At 39.4% G+C, this 20391-nt stretch overlaps 1 protein-coding gene and 1 long non-coding RNA gene across 2 annotated transcripts in view; one reads left to right on the top strand and one right to left on the bottom strand.

Annotated features, from left to right (window-relative positions):
• The window catches only part of LOC127527940 (uncharacterized), a 48705-nt gene that overhangs the window by 8806 nt on the left and 19508 nt on the right, over positions 1-20391 (top strand). Inside the window, exon 2 of the long non-coding RNA XR_007935125.1 lies at positions 13878-13973. This is a non-coding gene — a long non-coding RNA (uncharacterized LOC127527940). The remainder of the gene's footprint in view (positions 1-13877; positions 13974-20391) is intronic.
• The window catches only part of rell1 (RELT like 1), a 97460-nt gene that overhangs the window by 75559 nt on the left and 1510 nt on the right, over positions 1-20391 (bottom strand). The gene's annotated exons all lie outside the window — the stretch shown is intronic.

Here is a 20391-nt window from a genome sequence, read left to right as displayed (position 1 = left end):
GTACACTCATGTAAACATTCGTTGGGCAGCTGAAATCTGTACACCATCAATGTTCTACTGAATTAAGGATATCAAGAACAGCTACTTTATCTTATTGACCAATTAACAGTGAAGAGTGAACACTGTGGAGTTCACTTTGCCATGAGTTCATTGAAATCGTGGAAATGTTTGGCAATTTCTCCAAACTTGGTTAAATGAACTGAAGTTCATGAGGAAGAAGAACTTGAACTAATTTTGAGTGAATTATAATTTAAGCGAAGGTCTTATAATTGTCCCTAAAGATGAGGGAAGCATCTGTCAACTACATTGGACAGATTATGGGTATTGTGTCTAAAAATGTGACCTGAGCTTTAAGACTACAGTGCTAACTACTGTGCCTCAAGCAACAAAAGACACAGATGGAACAACTGACTACAAACTAGCAAAACAGTAATTTGCCATTTCTAGATTTCCTAAGTCTATCCCTGTTTGTTACAAATATGAACAGACCAAATATTTTGGACTTTGAAAAAAAAAATCTAGTTACCAAAATGTATTTTTTTTGGTGGTGGAGGGGAATACAGAGTACCAAAGGGGAAAATACTCAGTACTCGCTGCTTCATAACTTGCAGACAGATCCGTGAGACAAATCAGACAAATGGAGAACATGTAAATTTCACATGGACAACAACTGTTCGTGGCAGTCAAACATGGGATGCTGGATTTATAAAATGCTACCAGTAACCACTGTGGTACTGTGCCCCCATGTAGATTCGTTCATTTTTTTTAATCTCTCTCAGGGAAAATGTTCTCTTTCAAGTTATTGCATAAATACTTGATATTTCTTTGCATGTCTGAAGGAGAAAATGTATTTATATAAACACTTAAAACAAACGGTTTGCTACAAGTAACACATACAATTACCTTTAAATTCAACTTAAAAAATGACAAATAAGTTTACCTATCCATTTTTCTAATCCTAGCATTTTCAATTTGGGGTCATAGGCAATCATGGCCTGGCCAGCAGCATTAAGAAACATGTCTGAATAGGGAACTAGTACAAAACAAGGCACAAACCTGTGCAATGTACAGTCACCAACAAACCCTACCATATGTCTTTAGGATGTTGTAGGATAACTTGGAGTAGATGAATAAAAACAAATATGAGGAGTATGTGCAGCCCTGTGTTCAAGATCTGTAAGGCAGCAGCACTGACCACTGCATAACAATTTCATGTAAACAATGATGCACTGTTGAAGATAAAGGGGTCAACAGCGAGGTTGCCACTTGCATTTCAGATCAAGAATGTTGCTGTTTAGCACCTGAACAGATTATAACTATTTTTTCATATATGAAATTCTGCTGCAGTGCTTTCATGTCAAGAAGATGATTTCCAAGAATTATTCAGCTATCTTCAGCTTTTAAATGAGGAAAACAGGATACCATATTGTACCACATTGTTGTTGGTTTAGATTTGCTAGTGTTAAAATGCCATCAAACTGAGAATACAGGAACAGTTTTAGATTCAAGAGTTGTTTGCTAGAAATGTTAAACTATTGTTTTGTAGAGGAAGTGATTTTGCAGTTTCATTTTTTTTTATCTGCACTTACATTTTCAAAATGCTGCTTACATTTGTTACAATCTTTGTTATCTACTTTAATATAATGTTTACATTGTTTTACATGTAGAAAATGTATAAAAATTTTCCATCCATTACTAAACTGTGTTTATTCAGGTTAGTTATGTGGCGGCAGAGCTTAGAGGACAATTTTGTTACAGCAAAATGTAAAAGTACTTATGACGCTGTGATATATACAACAGACATTAACACATAACTACAGTTGTATTAAGGAATAGGTATTTTAGTTTAAAATGTCAGAATGCAACTTGACTACACTTGCTTATACAAGCTGAATTTCTTAAACAGGCATTTCAGAATAAAATGATAGTAATCAAGATTTGTGCATGACATTGGTTTTGCGAATAAAAAAAACACTACATTTTGCACTGTTCTGGAACTGGTTTGTATTATATCATGAATTTAATTAAAAGGATACATGCTGTAGATGCCACATGGGCTGGACGGGCTTCCTGGCCAGGAGAGAGGATGGTTCCTTGCCCGGATGGAAAACTCCTAACGGACAGATAAGCATCCCAGCCAGGGAGAAGAAAGGGAGCAGACCTGGAAGGAAGAGCCGGAATGGATGGATGGACAGTCCACTGAAAGAGAAAAATATCGCTGGTGTTTTTTTTTTTTTTACTTCCCCAGCACACTAGATGGCAGCAGCCCCAGATATCGGTGCCCAGTGAAAAGCCAGCAGGTCATGCAGGGAAGTGTAGTCCGGCAGAGCAGGGGTCACTGGGTGCCGCGAGAGGACACTGCAGGCAGACAACTACTCCAGGAGGAAGAAGGACAACAGGAGGGCAGTGTAGTGGTAAGAGTTGCAAGGAGTGAGCTTTTGTGGATATTGGAGAGAGAAATCTGTGTTTTGTGCTTTTGCAACCGTGGAAAGGATACTGGCGAATAAACCAACCTTTATTTGAACCCGGGACTGTGTTTTTGTGTGTTCATGTCAGGGTTTGGGCTCGCTGATGCCCCGGTTTCCATCACAATGCTCGTATAGTCATTACCACTAATACCTTAAAGATCTAGGGACCTTGGTTTAATTCCAAGCCCAGTTTCTCTCTGTGAGGAGTTTGGTGGATTTTCTGTGGTTACTCGGAGTATGGGTGTACGCCCTGCTAGGAAACAGATGAATGGATGTTAATAATAATTGGTCAGTACGGAATGAGCCAAATAGTGTTTACTTTAAGCTCAGTAAATACCATAAAAAGGAAAAAAAGAAGACTTTTCACATGTGACGTTAAGAAGATTGACCTAAGAGGATGGCTGTCCTCAGCAGGTGAGTTTAACATGTTGACTTCAATTCATTTGAAAACAGAGTACAGTGGAACCTCGGTTTGCGAGTAACTTGGTTTACGAGTGTTTTGCAAGACGAGCAAAAATTTTTAATAAATTTTCACTTGATAAACGAGCGAGGTCTTGCAGTACGAGTAGTTTGTCTGCTGAGCATCATGTGATCACAACTGAGCTGATGGTTCGTCCCTCTCTCTTACTGTGGGATTGTGGGCAATCGTCTCCCATTCTCCATCTGAGTCGGCGTGCCTCACTCATATAGTCAACATCCGTACAAGCGTATAGTGTTTACTACAGCATTAGCATTGTGACTGTGTGCGCTGTGTGTGTGTGTATGCGTGCTCACACACGCGTGTGTGCTGTGACATGCGAGTCCCCGTCTTGCACCCTAAAACACGAAGCTGAGTCTCAGTACTTTAGCAACACAAGCTTTATTCAGCTTGAAACAGCAACAGCGCGGTTATTTATACACAGACACAGCAGTCAGGCAGGGCCCTGCACATTTATAATGTTCCTTGTATCACCCATTGACGGCAGGCGCTTATAGCATGTCCGCGATCTTTTCAGATTCGCTTTTACGGAGAACTGCTACAGCGCTGGGAGACTGTGATTGCTTTGGGACGCTCTTCCGCGTGTCGTCCCGTTGGGTGCAATCCCACAAGAGTTTAGAAACTCACTCACACCAGCCATGATTCTCTTCAAAGGTAAAGTGCAAGTTAATTTGTTTTATGTATTTTTACTTTATATTTTGTATTAATCATTTTTATATGAATAGTTTTGGGTTGTGGAACAAATCATCTGAGTTTCCATTATTTCTTATGGGGAAATTCACTTTGATATACGAGTGCTTTGGACTACGAGCACGTTTCCGGAACGTATTATGCTCGCAAACCGAGGTTCCACTGTATAATGTTAAAAATGTTTATTTAAAAGCAACATGTCCCAAATTTACCCTCAGAACATTGAATAACAACAAGATGTCTAAAGTTCAGCCGAATACAATAGACAATTTTGATTTCCACATCCAATCAAAAAAATGTGCTGGTGGTGGAGATCTACTCGGAATCTTTAGTTCAAACTTACACCACATATATCTGAACAGATTGTGGTTTGCTGACTGCTGAGAATACTAGAATAAGAACAAATCACAATCATATTCCTTGATTCTTTCCAGGAGTTTCCTAGCCCTTCTTCATCAGCCACATACACACACATGTACATTGCTGACATGCTTTTTTCAGCAATGACATTCAGATATCTACTAGCATTTCATGGTTGTCTTACTTGCATTAAGGGATCTAATATATACTACAAAATTACACTGAAAGTATATTTTTTCACCATACAATACATAAATTACCTCGATAATATGAAACCTAGATATTACAAAATACTTGTTCTTTAAAGCAAAAAATAATTTTGAAACAAAAAACAATAAGTACAATAAAATGGTTAATTAGATATTAGTCCAACATCAAATATTCAGCATCATGAATTTGACTACTTCCTGGGTTTCCTCCCACATCCCCAAAAATATTAGTGGTATCCAGCAATTCCAAATTAGTTGCATGTTGTGTATCCACAAGTGGTCCTTCCAATGAGCACTGGTCCCTGCCTTGTACCCAACTGGGCTTGGATAGATTCACACCTCCGTCAACAGGGAACAGCAGATTTAAGAATGTTAAGCACTATAAAGTATTATGGATGCCAAACAATATAAAGGATTTATTGCTCTATACAAAAAAAAATGTAAAAATAACAGTATGATTCACACCGCCTAAAGAATTGATATATAATTTTAATTGCTATAAATCCTGAACAGAAGTCATGGCAATAATCTATATTAAAAGCACAAAATCCGGCATAATCTACAACTTACAAAAGCTCTTAGATTTTGCCTATGCAGCAAAGTCTCTGACTAAAGATTCCAAAGCATGAGTGTAAAACATTTTTAAGAGAAAAAAAGGAGTATTTCAAGCTAACTATCAAAATCTTAAAGGACACAACAGATGGTGCAGGAAAAGCATTTGCTATTCATGTTGTCACAATGGGCAGAGACAAACTCTATAGACAGCATGTCAATAGCGACTGGTTAAAATTGGTTGACAAATGCATTGTAACTGATACTGTTCAAAATTGGTCGTATATGTGGGAAGGTCTGTTTTAATGTTTTTGAATTAAGACAGCACTCTTGACCAATTAATTAGGGGGAATAGTGGATTTTCAATTCAAAGACTCACTCCCATGTGAATTGCACTTTCTGTTTATGATATAAGCCGATTTATTTCGGAGGTATGGGTTTAACAATAATTTAGCTAAAAACGAATATGTTTCACATGTTGTGAACAAATGACTGGATAGCTGATATATGGATTATGTGATGCAAGAATTTTTTCCATGGATGTTTTTCACATTGTTTGCTGTTACACAGCATTGGTCATCATTGCCTTTTAATTTTTTTGTCTTTCACCATTAAAACATCAGATTAAAAATTTTTCTCAGTCATCATTACAAAACGCATGGGTTAAGTAACATAAAAAATATAAAACTTGTGTGGAGATTTGTTTAATGTGATGTCAACATATGTTTAAAACAAAACAGTACAAACTACTAAACTTTTCCACTTATGAATATGGGTTTAGACCATGTCTACTCATGCTTAAGTAAGTCTCCCTGTAGTCACACTAAAGTCAACCATGAGTAAATTTTGCTTAAAACTAGGTGGTAACAATTAGCTCACTGACTGTCACATTTCTAAACCAATCCAAAGCCTAATGAAGGCAACACTCAAAATAGGAACAGTGATTTTGAACTGCAACAATCAGAGGTGCTCTCTTTAACATGGTCCAATGAAGAGTAAGCTTCAGTTTACAATTAAACATCTACAGTTGAAAAGCCTCCTAAAAAAATCTATTAGACATTGTAAGAAAGGCGCTATATACAGTATGCACCCGACCCAACACAGACTGACAATGCAGGCATGTTAAAATTAAACCAAAAGGATTTATTTTTTTCTTCAGCTGGGAGACACATCTTCCAAAACAAAAGACACACTACTCTCTTTACCACCACTCCTCCCAGCAAGTGTTGTCCTCCTCCTCCCGACACAGGCTCCCGGAGTGGTGGCTACTGGCCCTTTTATAGCTCAACCGGAAGTGCTTCAGGTGCTTGACCACCTGCCTCCGATTGCACCTCTGGGTGTGACTGAACTATGGCCCAGACAGGCCCAGGAACCCCTGCAGCGCCTCCTGGTGGCCACCCCAGATCCCAACAGGGCTGTGGAGAACTCCATCTTCCCCGGAGCCCTGCGGGTATCTGAGGCACCACAGTCACCCTGGGGGGCTGACACCACGTGGTCCGGGGGAGGTACTGCACAACCCATGCTTGCTCACCTGGAACATATAGAGAAGGGGCGTCCCAGCCAGGCATGGGCCCTGGCCGTCCGTCACAATATATAAATGTGAATCACATGTGCAGAGAGCATATTGCACATTTTAAAAATAAACGTAACATGATGCAAGGAAAAAACCTTTCTGTAGTATCAGATCATACATTGGTATTTGATGGCATCGATGGATGAATGGTATGATAGGTTGTGTGTGTGCTTTGTGTAGTTCAGTGTTATGGCGACAGTGTTGAAGTCGATGTAAGCTTGAAAGAATTCATTATCTGGACATTTTTGGATGGTAGACCTTTCTTGATAAAACTGTGTTGCTCTTATACATGAAAACTATAGCAGTTGTTGTTCTGGGTCCATTTATTCCAGGGGGCCTAGAATTTATTAGAGTGCATTTTCTTTCTAAGGAGTGGTGGCTCTGAGGTTAGAGATCTGCGCCGGCAATTGGAAGATTGCCTCTGGTTGCCAGTTCAAATCCCGTAAATATCAGAAGAGACTCTACTCCGTTTGGCCCCTGAGCAAGGCCCTTAACCTGCAATTGCTTTGTCATGGGTATGATGTTAATCTACATCCAGCCCTGCCAGCAGGTCCTCCAACATACAGCCACCATTAAAACCTCACACTGTTTCAATATGGTGCTGAGGTGGGACCTGAGTGCAGCGGGTGACAATTCAGGTGCTCCCATCCTCTCACTCTCCCTCCTTCTAAACTTCACAAACACACGAAATAAATTAGGTGGGAAATGCAGGAGTACCCAAGTAAGTGGCAGATCATAACACAAGCTTTTAAACGAATAGCTATAGACACACAAATGTTACTATGGACATATACTGTAAGCCCCTTCAGGTTATTTCATGAAATAGAATGCAAGTTTCATATAAGTTTCATTAATCTTTGTTGTGCTATTTTGTCTGAAGTATTTAAAGTAGGCCTGGAGAAAGGCAACACATTGATTTGATTAATGTGGCCTGTTTAACAGGTTGGTCCTGGAAGCAACTATATTTAACAACAACAACAAGGTAACCGCCTCAGGCAGTGCTTTGGTCAGGGTGGAATTTTCATGTAATTTTTGTTTTTTATAAGACTAGGGGGCTTTGCCCCCTGCTCGCTTCGCTCGCCAACCCCCATGTTTGGTTTTCTGGATACACACTTTTAAGATTTTTGTTTTCTTTGAATTGTTGCTATTTCATTAGTTTCACTTTTATTTCAGAACTTCTGTAAAAACAATATTTGTAATCTTGCCAGTCCCAATATGCTGAATCTTTTTAATGAGGTCAGGACAGGTTTCTCTGTTTGGAATTTCAGCACAGACAAAACGATCTATATCATCAGCAGTTAATAATTTTTTTTTACAAAGTAAAAAAGTAAGTAGAGTTCTGCATTGGACTCCTGTCTGTAAAGTCGCGCTATTTTCCTCTCACAGTTCCAAAAGTACATGGGGTTACCAAGGTGATACCCCAGCTTTTGTCTAGGTTTTTGTACAAGGGCTAGACAGAACGTTTTTGACTCCTGGGGTAAATGTAGCTTTTTAAATAAGCAGACAGATAAATATATATACATGAACAAAGTAACCAATAAATGCATGTGCGGTAAACTCCGTTTTTGAAATTCTCAAGATTCTTTATTTGTCACATGCATAGTTATACAGGACAACACGCAGTGAAATGCATCCTGATCCGCTTATCAAAAACTGTGCAAAGTTAGAAGAATATTAGTTAGATTAACAAAAAGTCATAGATTGAAAGATAACAGTATAGTAGAACATAATAAATAAGTACAATTATGTGAATAAAGTGTTAAGGTGCAATAGTGTAGTAATTATTGTGCAAAACCAAAGTTAGACTGGTGCATAGTTAAATGAGGCAGTTTGTTTGTTTGCGCTACTGCGATCTTTACTTTCTTTTTTTATATTTTCTAATTTTCATACTTTCATATCCTTTAACTTTCTCCACATGTGCATAGCGCCGTTTTTTTTTTTTTTTTTTTTTGAGCCTTTCTAATTTCACTGGTTTCATAGTCTCTAACCTGCTCTGTGTGTGTTTAGTGTCAACGTTTGTAAACATTTTTATGAAGTTCTTTGTCATTTTACTCATTGTCTTTTAATTCTGAGCCGTACAGTACAATACATAGAACAGAATAAATACTCAATACAATATAAAAATAAAAATTCTAGAAGTACGGAGTAAAATTTCACATTAGCTGATATCACATAATATGATTTGGATTTGTTTTAAGACCTGGAGACCTCATTCATCAAGATGCCTCCCCCACTTTGCCATTCCACATCTGAAATAGCACTAATCCGATGAAAGGACCCCTCATTCCCACGTCCCCATTCATCAGGAATGACTTTACCTTAGGAAGGCAATCTACAATTTAAAGAGATTGTTATTTTCTTGTGAATTGTTACATAAGCATTATTTTCACTTTTACTTTAAAAACTTTTGTAAAAACAATACTTGTCCTTTATTTTCGGCCACGTGCCTGGTTGCACCTCTTTCTCCCCAGACGTATAATACTGCTCGTGTTGTGAAGGGTGTTGCGGCTGAACGTACGCTAAGGATATGCCTTTGGATCATTTGCTGTCTTTTTGCTGCTTGCTAGCTGCCTCTTCTGCCTGTCGCATGTCGTTGTTTTAAGAGCTGGTAGCACATGATGCTTGCCTGCCAAAAGCAATCCAACAACTGATTGCTTAGAGGTCTGTTGACTTGTTTAAAATGATGGCTCACTGCCTGGTCTCGCGTGACATTGTTAAAGCAATACCTGTCTTTTATTACTGGCCCCGGGCGTGTTTGAATTCTTTCTTGCAGGATGTATAACGCTGCTCGCGTTCGGAAGGGGGGGTTATAGCTGCTGTCGGGCTGCCCTTCGATCTCTTTAAAGCCTGTACAGCCGCTGTCCTTTTTGCTACGGCCCTGGGACAATCTCTTGGCACCAAGTCTCATGTTTACGGTCCCCACGAGACGCACCGTGGCAAGTCTCCTTGGTCTCGTGGGTCTTTTAAATGTCTTTCGAGATTATCACGCATCGTAGCCTTGCATTTGCTTTCCATTCCAGGATTTCCTTTTATATATAGAGAGATTACAAAACAATAATACAAAAAAAGTTAAGTCTTTTAAAGGTTTAAAAGTCTGTATTACGTGGTTCACAATGATATGCCACATGTCAATGCATAGCCTTGGTGATCATTTTCTTGATTTATACATATTGACATAGGTGCAGGGGAGTGGAAGGAAAGGGGGTGAGAAGGGGGAGTTTATGGCAGTCCCAGTGCAATGCTAAAGAAAAGTTGCAAAGGTAAAAAATTACACTTTTTTTTAATTTCATGTTTCTGTAAGATCGAATCAATGTCACATAAGTGCTAAATAAGTTATCTTTGAGTGGCAGTAAAACCAAAATAAGTCTCTAGTACCTCTATTAACTTGCCTGTCCTCTAGGTAGCCTACAGTGCTATGCCCTAATATAACAAAAAAATTCTACAAAATATAAGTGTAATGATTATCCCTACCCATGATTCAAGTTTGCAGTATCTTCAGATAGATAGATAGGATAGATTAATCCCAAGGGGAAATTCACAAAAAAGTACTAAAAACTTGTAAAAAGTGTCCAGGGAACGAGTCCACATAAAAGAAAGTGGTAGAAGTGAACAGTGAAATAGATAAAATAGATAAAAAGGTAGAAAGATAAAGTCGTACATGGAGCTGCTGGAAAGGCTGCCACTCACGGTGGCACCTGAGTCATATATATTAATATATTTATGCAAAGAACGCAACATAACCATCCAAGAAACACACACTGTCAGCTTTTAAGAGAGGTAGCAGTTATGGAGATCTCTTTTAGAGTGCCAGGAGCAAAGGTGCAGGTAGAGCAGTGTTTTCCAACCTTTTTTCTGGCACACTTTTTCTAACCCAAAAAATCCCAAGGCACAAAACAATTCAACTAACCACAAAAAGTATGAAGTCTCTTTGACATGCTGAACTGTCCAAAAGGGCGAGTCAGAGAGTGGCAAATAAAAGCAGTTCAGTATTGAATTTGCTCTGGCAAACACGCACCCAGGCAGATGGACCGCTGACAAGTCTCCTGGCTGCTAAAGTGCTCCAAGTGATGTTTCTGCAAAACGGCAAACACGTAGCTGTTTTTATGTCTGCTTCTTCACGTAGTCCCATCCTCCTTGACAGGTCCACCTGAGGAGTGTATTTCTCTCAGGTCTGGATCCAGGGACACTACACTGTTATTTCCACGGCGCACCATTTGAAAAACACTTGCTTGGACAATAACTATCAAGTAGTTGACAGTGATGAACAATTGAGGATAGTACTTGAGGAGTTTTAGCACAAGTTTTACTGTATGCCCGTTTAAGAGATGTGCATTCTTTCAATTAAATTAGTCTTTAGCAGAGCATTCAAAATCAATAGTCTTTTCGGTCATTTTTACATACAAGTCAGAGTCTCACATGATATGCCAATTTGAAAATTAATAAATTGGCCTTGTTTTCTCATTGCCGTCTTTTCAACTTGCCTTTGAGAAAGGCATTCAAATTCAGGTTGTACTTGCTCAAGTAGTATTTTGTTAAAAGTTCAGGTTTAAGGGTATTGTTTAAGTTTAAACTAAGCCATTAATTTTTTTTTTAATTCCTTTGTGTTGATTCTACATTAAATTTTGTGATTCAGTGTATATTTACTTCATGATTTATGTATTAGTTTTATAATTACATCTTTTAATGCTAGATTAATTACATACATTTATGCAATTAATTAGTTACTTTTTTAATCGATTCCGAGCCCTACTTTAAAGCATTAATGTAAAACATAATACTAGTCACACACATGTATATGCGTGGCATTACAGAGCAAAGGTTTGTATTTCTGTTTCATGAATCCAATGCCCTGGGTTCAATTCTTGCATCCAGTCATTGTCTGTGTAAAATTTGTATTTTTTCCTCCTTGTATGTGTTTGTTTGACTATAGGTACTACTGTAATATTTTTTCTCCCACATTCCCAAAACAAGAAGGTTAGGTTAAATGACGAGTATAATCTAACCCAACAAGAGCGTGGGCCCTGCAATAGATTACCATCCTGTCTGTAACTGGTCCCTGCCTTGTGTTCAATGCTGCCAGCATAAGCTTTAGTCTTTCTGTTTGAAAATACTATGTTATATATTACATCACTACAGCTTAAGCTCCTTTATGTCAATACAGAAGCTGTTACCTGGTATAAAGATTAGTTAATTACAATATATATTATATATATATACACACACACACAGTAGAGTCTCGCTTATCCTACATAAATGGGCCGGCAGAACGTAAGATAAGCGAAAATGTTGGATTAATGGGAGGTGTTAAGAAAAAACCTATTAAACGTTAAACTGTGTTATAATTTTACACATTACGAACCTAATAATCATGTTTTACAACAAAACAGAAAAAAATTAACTGGAAAAATGAACTTACAGTTACAGAATTGTCTCGCCATCTTTGCAGCATCATTATATCGATTCCTGTAGCTTCTTCTTGTTGCTCAATGTATTTAATTGCAGTTTCTAGAGCCTTAACTCCGTCACTCATATAGCCAACATCCGTACAAGCGTATACTGTTTACTACAGCATTGTGACTCCGTGTGTGTGTGTGTGTTTGTGCTGTGACGTGCGAGTCCCCATCTTACACCTGAAAACACGAAGTCGAGTCTCAGTACTTTAGCAACACCAGCTTTATTCAGTTTGAAACAGGAACAGCGCGGTTATTTATTGTAGCGGGATCTGCCACTCTCCTATACACAGACACAGCAGTCAGGTAGGGCCGTAATACTGTGCCGTGCGCATTTATAATGTTCATTGTTCCTTGTATCAATTTGTTTTATGTATTTTTACTTTATATTTTGTATTAATCATTTTTATATGAATAGTTTTGGGTTGTGGAATGAATCATCTGAGTTTCCATTATTTCTTATGGGGAAATTCGCTTTGATATACCAGTGCTTTGGACTGATAGCACGTTTCCAGAACGAATTATGCTCGCAAACCAAGGTTCCACTGTAATTAGCTGCGGTAGAGTCGGGAGCAACAAAAAATAGACTACACTCACGCTCGCAACTTGCAGTTCTGGTTGCCGATTGATGCGTTTTTTTTTTTTGCGGTGGGACGTCAGATAAGCGAAGGTAGGATAAGCGAGACTCTACTGTATGTATGTATTGTCACACACGTGCGAGTAGGAGGCAGTCAAAGAGCCTAAAGGTGAGTGAACTATCGCGAGATATGGGTGTCACATGGAACTTACCTGGATCTCTTCTTTCTACAGAAAACCCGAAGAAAAATAATGGCCTCCACTTCCAGGTATCAAAATGGCCGCAACTACGTCACTTCCGGCCATCGTCAACAACATCACTTCCAGCTCCTAAAGACCACATCACTTCCGACTCACTTCAATGGCATTACTTCCAGTTTCTGTTCATAACGTCACTTCATGCCAACCATTTCCTTTTATCATAATCCTGTCTGTATTTAAACGATCATTTCACAAAGTAAAACTGTCAATTGTATTTTAAAATATTGAAGACTTTTGATCTGTTTTTTTCTTATATATTGTCTTAAGGCAATATACGGGGATGGTCCCCAAACCTTTTCTCTTGTCTTTTGAATTGTTTTCCCCACAGTATGTATGTATATATTTTATATTATATTGTATATATATATATATATATATATATATATATTTATTCATCTCCAGAATTCTCTCACTTTATATCTTTGCTATTTACAAGTTTAGGAGTTCCAAATATATTGCACATAACAAAATCTCAAACACACAGGGCGATAAACTTTAATAGAGCAGAAGTGCAAACTCAGTCATTTACATCAACTCACTTAAGTAACTTAAGAGTATGTGTTACAGCAATGCACTACAAACACAAAAGAACTGAACATATTGTTCTTACTTTAGTGACACTGCATATTATATATGATTATGTACATTATTTATTAGACTGCATTCAAAAGCATGGGGGGGGGGGGGTGGAGTGGTGGCTCTGAAGCTAGGGATTTGCACTGGCAATCGGAAGTTTGCTAGTTCGAATCCCATAAATGCCAAAAGTGACTCTACTTCATTGGGCCCTTGAGCAAGACCCTTAACCTGCAATTGCTCTGTCCTGGGTATGACATTAATCTGCATCCAGCTCTGCAAGAAAGCCCTCCAACCTGCAGGGAAAAGCGTAGGTGTTGGTGGCAGAATTAGCACTGCAGCCACGATAAAAAAAAAACTCACACTGTTCCATTCCATCTGAACTAGTGTGGTGCTGAGGTGTCGCCCATTGCATGGCTGCACTCGGGTCCTTATCCGAGATCCTGAGTTGGTTTGTCATGTGGTGGGTGCAGCAATGCGCTGTATCAGCGAGTTCCCCTAACCTCACCTCATTCAAAAGCATACACATATAGAGAACATGACTGCAAGTACTTTATTAAGTGGACTCTCTCTACTTGACTGTGGTTAATATGCCTTCCATTTTAAAATGGAGACTTGACTAGCATTCTCTCAAATTTAAAACAGAGGGTTTCAATAAAAACACACCAATAAACTTTTACTTTTCAGATTTAACCAAACCATGAAATACTGCAGAGTTGATTTCCTCACTGCTTTGGCAATTGGAACAAGGCTATGACAAGGAAAAAATACAGACTACACTGGGTAAGTCGTCCTACAAAGTAGTTCAGTAAAAAATCAACAGGAAAGTTGAAGAGGGCAAAACTAGTGTCTGCACAGTGAGGTGCATTTTTATGCAATCGTTTTGTTCACCCCACTGAATTAAAGCTGAAAGTCTGCACTTCAACTGCATCTGAGTTGTTTCATTTAAAATTCATTGTGGTAATGTGCAGAACCAAAATTAGAAAAAAGTTGTCTCTGTCCAAATACTTATGGACCTAACTGTATACTTGCTACCTGCCAGTCTTCACATGTCAGAAGGCAAACAGGAGATAGGAGCAAAAAAAGTAGGCATCATCTTACGGTAAAATTATTTTCCTACGTGGAAATTTTGACCAAATTATTATTACTAACCAACCCGCGGTGTAGCATACGCCGCATAATTATGTATTGATGGGTGAACACTTCCTGAACGACACAGTTGTCCAAATGGGGTAGGTTTGTGGATACCACTGTGAGTGAATGAAAAGATGGACCTCTGGAGAGAGCAACATACAATTGTCCGTGACTGAAAGGGGGATCGTCTGTGACGATGGAGGCCACGCTGGTGAAAGTTACTTCGTCGGTAGAGATAAGTTTCAGCACTTGTTCATTAAGGTGTAGCGAGTCTTCGTTGTTGATGCTTAATATAGCTTGCGTACTGAGTTGTTCCGGAGTCACAGTTGAGAAACACTTTTTTAATGTCTTTTAAGCACAGGGAAAAAAATTAACACGTGAAACATCCGTAATGTAATAAGCCACCAAGAAAAGTAACATTGCAACAATGCACGCTACAATCCGATCGCTCTAAACAGAAGTGAAAACAAAATCGAGCCCGGTGCATTCTTGAACTGCCTTGTAGCGTAGTGGTAGTATTGCTGCTTTGCAATAAGGAGACTGTGGAAGATTTTGGGTTCGCTTCCCGGTTTCTCCCTGTGTGGATAGCGCTTTGAATACTGAAAACACCGGTATATCAATGTAATGCAGTATTCTTATGCGTCCAGCGCTCGCTCTCTCTCGCGCGCGCGCCTGTATGTGTGTGTGTGCGTCGTTCGCTCGCTGCATGTATTCCTGCAGGCATACCAGTAAGTGAATGAAAAGATGGAACTCTGGAGAGAGCAACATACAACTGTCCGTGACTGAAAACTGGTTTTGGCAGATACATGCACATCTTTTTGAAAGTTTGGCCCTGTGCATTATTAATTGTCATCGCAAAGGCAAATCTAACAGGAAATTGTCTTCGTTTTAAAGTAAAAGGCAAATTATCCGCAACAAACTGTTTTACACGCTACATACCAACCTGCGGCGTACGCCGCATAATCACGCCGCTTTTTTAATGTTTTTTAAGCAGAGGGAAAAAATGAACATTTGCAAAATCCATAATGCTGCTTTCAGTAAGTACAATGCACACGCGTTTAATTTTAACACCACTTTTTGCCAGCCGTCTTTTCTGGTTTGGGCTGCTTTTGCAGTGTTACCGCTTGTGCATATTAAATCTTGAAATCCTTCGAGTAACTAATTAAGTAACTAACACCCACCCACCCAGCTTGTGAGAAAAAAATGCGCCCGTTCTTTCATCATTTTGTTGCAGCCTATCAAAGACTTGCTGATCATGTTTTCTAGACTCAATATACATTGGCTTTTCACTCAGCGCGGGGGCGCGCATTCATCTCAGATTATTACATCCTGCTAGACTAATCTGCTATACGGCCGCGTTTGAAAAACCGACTTATCCCTGATGAGTTTCACCGGCATTAATGATTAGGAATCTGGTTGGAACAAAACCCTGCATCCACAGGGGTTCACCAGGACCGAGTTTGGGAAACACTGCTGAACACAGACGAAACCGACTCAGGTGAGGAGTTGGGGCGGGCAAAGTGGTTGCAGCTATTGATTATTCAGTGTTGTTTGCCTGGGTGTCTGATCTGCTTGATGGGATTATAAATAAAAGGAAAACAATGTGAAGGCAATGTCACAGGTGATCCTGTGGTATAGCGGGTCCACAGCTCCCCTTCAAAAGGCCATTTTTAAATAAATAATCATCGCACTCACAGCGTAGCGAGTGGCATGGAAGTGTGGCTGAAACGGTTTCCGGGTGGAGTCGTGCTGCGGGCATTTCTCCCCTGTGCTGTGTGCGAGCGAGTGAGGAGAGAGAGAAAGCTGGTACGTTAGAGTGAGCGAGAGCAGGCTTGAAGGCAATGTGTTCCTGTGGTATGGCCTTCAAAAGGCCATTTTTAATCAGGCGACTGACAGTAGTGGAGTCAGGCACAGAGAAGGTCAGCTGGTGAGAGAGCATCTCGACTGTTGCAGGGCCTGCATCGGTGAAGCAGGTGAGACGCTAATGAAAAAGAGGCACAGGGCTTATTGGTTTTTAAAGACTGCTTCCTTCATTGTGTTTTAACCTCAGTTTTAAAGGATTGCGCGGCTCTCTCTCTCGCACTGCCTGTGTGTGTGCCTCTGTCTCTCTCTGGCGCTGCCTGTGTGTGTGCGCGGCTCTCTCTCTCGCGCTGCCTGTGTGTGTGCGCGGCTCTCTCTCGCGCTGCCTGTGTGTGTGCACGGCTCTCTCTCTCTCTCTCTCTCTGGCGCTGCCTGTGTGTGTGCGCGGCTCTCTCTCTCTCTCTCTCTCTGGCGCTGCCTGTGTGTGTGCGCGGCTCTCTCTCTCTCTCTGGCGCTGACTGTGCGTGTGCGCGGCACTCTCTCTCTCGCGCTGCCTGTGTGTATGCCTCTGTCTCTCTCTGACGCTGCCTGTGTGTGTGCGCGGCTCTCTCTCTCGGGCTGCCTGTGTGTGTGCCTGTCTCTCTCTGGCGCTGACTGTGCGTGGCTCTCTCTCTCTCGGGCTGCCTGTGTGTGTGCCTCTGTCTCTCTCTGGCGCTGACTGTGCGTGGCTCTCTCTCTCTCGCGCTGCCTGTGTGTATGCCTCTGTCTCTCTCTGGCGCTGCCTGTGTGTGTGCGTGGCTCTCTCTCTCGCGCTGCCTGTGTGTGTGCGCGGCTCTCTCTGTCGCGCTGCCTGTGTGTGCCTCTGTCTCTCTCTGGCGCTGCCTGTGTATGTGCGCGTCTCTCTCTCTCGGGCTGCCTGTGTGTGCCTCTGTCTCTCTCTGGTGCTGCCTCTGTGTGAACCAAGGTTCCACTGAGGTTGACTAATGAAAAGTCAACGTGGCTCAGAGCTGCATGTGGACTGTGGCACAGACAAACAGAAATGACGGCATGTTTTCCGAGGCGTCCCGTCCGAGTTTGTGGCCGTGGCTCTGCGAGTTTTCGTCGTATCCAATGGTCTAAGAGTTGGTGGGCGTGGCTCCTTCCTGCGTGCACCATTGGCGTCTTACTTGTTGGCGGTTCAGTGAATCTACGCCCCTTCCGGCGTGCTTTCTATGGGTGGCTACTTGTCGACGGCTTAGTGAATTATATATATATAGATAACCAAAAAAAATAAAATTGTACTCCAATCAGTGGTATAAGCCTTAAGACAGCAGATGAATAGTGCCAATTTGAAGTTTACTGCTACCATCAAGTGACAGCTGTAGCACCTGACAGCTCAGGACAGGAGGCATTGCCCCAACATTCCACTAGACACTGAAGAGGTATTCAAGCCCGACCCTCACATGAGCTCCAGGAACTTATAGCATTTCCTGCCATAATTAATTTACCCTACATATACTATTTCTGACCCAAATGGATCAAATATTACCTGTAACTTCCACCATCCTCATTAGCCGATTTAGAGATTTCTTGTGCTTACAAATAATACATAGGATAACAAAATATTCACCATTTTAGCATTCTCTAATAGCATACCATGTCTCTGAAGGTTTATGCATTTCAGTAGCCTACCCAAAACCTTTCAATGCCCAGGATTGTTCTAAAAAGAATGCCAAAGTATAAGCCTTGTTTGCCTGACCAGTATATGTGGGCCAAGCCAAAGACCCAAGAATAAAAAATTATTAAAATGAATACGCAAAAAGTTTCATCTCCATTATACCACCCATCCATGTATCTCCAATACTTCTTACTTGATAGTTCTAAGTGTGTGTGCGCACATACACATGTTCAAATCCACATATCTACACTCACTCCTACAGAGCCAATTTAGAGTTTTCATTTAACCTACCCTGCACAACTTTGAGAAATGAGAAAGTTCAAGTAAAGAAAGGAAGAAACTATAAATTCCACATTGATACAGACTGAGCGCAGGGTCCATGGACATTGTACTACTAATCACCGTATCATTGTATTATCCCAAAAAGGAAACATATGTCAGATTGCCCTTAAGCACATACATTTTTATTTAATAATAACAACTTGTTATAACAATTTTTTCCACATTTACTTTGCCACTCTGACAAACTAGGCTAATCCTGAAAGTATATTCAAAATATGGAATTTGTCCAGAAGAAAAAAAGGATACCAGCTGTGAGTTTGCATAACGCTGCTCATCAAACTTGGCTTAATTTCACAGAAATAAAAAATGTGATTGAAAATATGCAGTGCAGATTTATGCAGTGCATAAATAAAAAAAATTCATAAAGTAGGTTGACATAAAAAAAACTAGCACACAAAGTTTCAACATTTCTTTTAAAATTGCTGCTTTATTTTGCTCTTTGACAATATTAGTTATGAAATTATACTTGTGCAATTGAGGTACCACAGAAAGTATAATTAATGTTACTGCATAATGCTGGTACTGCTTACAGGTTTTTTTTTAACCCAAACTCAAACACTAGATACAAGATAAACACCCTGCAACCAACCACTTATTAGTGAGTTAACATTAAAGAAAGTCTGAACACCATTAGTTAAAACTCAAACTCAAATCTATCTGACTGCAGTCAGTGAACAAACAGAATAATTTCTTAACTTTTATATTACTAAACCTAAATAGGAATACTAAACAAAAACCCTTTTACACTACAGTATGCTGGATAAGGAACAGATGCTATAAATTCTAATAAATATCTACTGGCATTATAATCTAAACCAAAACCACCCTGAGCAAGTATGCTGCTTCAAGTCACTAATTTCCCACATTTACTACAGTATTGTTCTACTCACAGAAGACTGAATGCATAAACACACACATGAAATGAGATTGATTTTGAATAGCAAAGACTCCTGCTTTAAGTAATAGCTTTCCTTTCTCCAAAGTGCAAAAAGTTGTTATTTTTACAGATCAAAGTGAACATTTCTTTTAATATTTTTATGCTAACTTGTGAAATTATTACAGGAAACCCTAAATAAAATGGCAAAAGACATACATGAAGACTGCACAACATGCGAACAATTGGTTACAGAATACTTGGAGGAGAGCAAATAATTCACTTAAAAATACTCAGATTAAATTATGCTTCTTTATAAACCCTTTAGCATGTGTTTATATTGAGGCAATATATAAGAGCAAAAAGGAAAAAAATATTTTGCAGAAGAATAGAAAACACAATTCTTAAAAAAAATTTTTTATTATTTTTTCTGGCCTGAAATGGAATGGTTGGAATGTTGTTCTAACACAGACATCAAAATATTTCTCATAGTAATGTGGTTCTACTCCTCCTCACGATTATGACTTCACTTAAATAAAAACTGTAAGAAAACTGAATGTGTTTAAAGAAATATGCTGTAATGTAGTCATTACAAATACAGGGATATCGTGGGTCCAACTTTTGGAGAGTAAAATAATAAGGCCAAACTTATTAAAGAAAAAAAAAAGCTTACATTTATTTTGACTTGATAATGTAATGTGGTGCGTGCCAAAGTAATTTGCAGAGTCATTTCCTACAACATAGTGCACAAAAAAGAAAAACTGAACTTAAAATGAGGTAACCATAAAGAAAGATCCTTGGTGAATTTGGCATGTGGTTTTGTCTTATCTAGATATTTTAAACAGAACCTGAATACAATAGAACAAAACATAGTATGTAATGTGATACAGCTCCACAACTGCAACAACAATGTTCTTTTTTCTTTTCTCCCCCATAATATGGTACAACATGCTTTGAACAAACAAGTAAATCATCTTTATTTTACATCATACATATAGTGATAGCCACCTTAACCACAGCCATATATACATTTTTTCTTTAGGTTGAGCAGTCAATTTAAGTGACTTGGTAAAGTCCACACTCTGTGAGCGTGAAATACAAATTCATTCAGAAGACCAGGATCAGTGCCAGGTCCAATAAGACAAGTATCCTGCCATTTTATACTAAACAAATTTTAAATGTATCCTTCTATAATTACTTTGCACCCTAATTTACAGTTTTCTTGTTAAGCTTTGTGTATTGTCCTGTTGTTACTATGCCTCTTATTTCAGCTATGTTAATCTGTTTTTCTTTTTATGACCATGCCTATCCTTATCCTGGATTTGTACAGGTCCTGTTAACATTAAACCTGTCAAGTACACTCCTGTTGTGTACCAGTGATTACTTCTCATATA

Source organism: Erpetoichthys calabaricus, chromosome 5 (assembly GCF_900747795.2).
Source record: "Erpetoichthys calabaricus chromosome 5, fErpCal1.3, whole genome shotgun sequence".
Classification (NCBI taxonomy): Eukaryota; Metazoa; Chordata; class Cladistia; order Polypteriformes; family Polypteridae; genus Erpetoichthys; species Erpetoichthys calabaricus.
The sequence above is the reverse complement of the archived record's forward strand: the minus strand, read 5'-3'. Positions and strand labels throughout refer to the sequence as shown.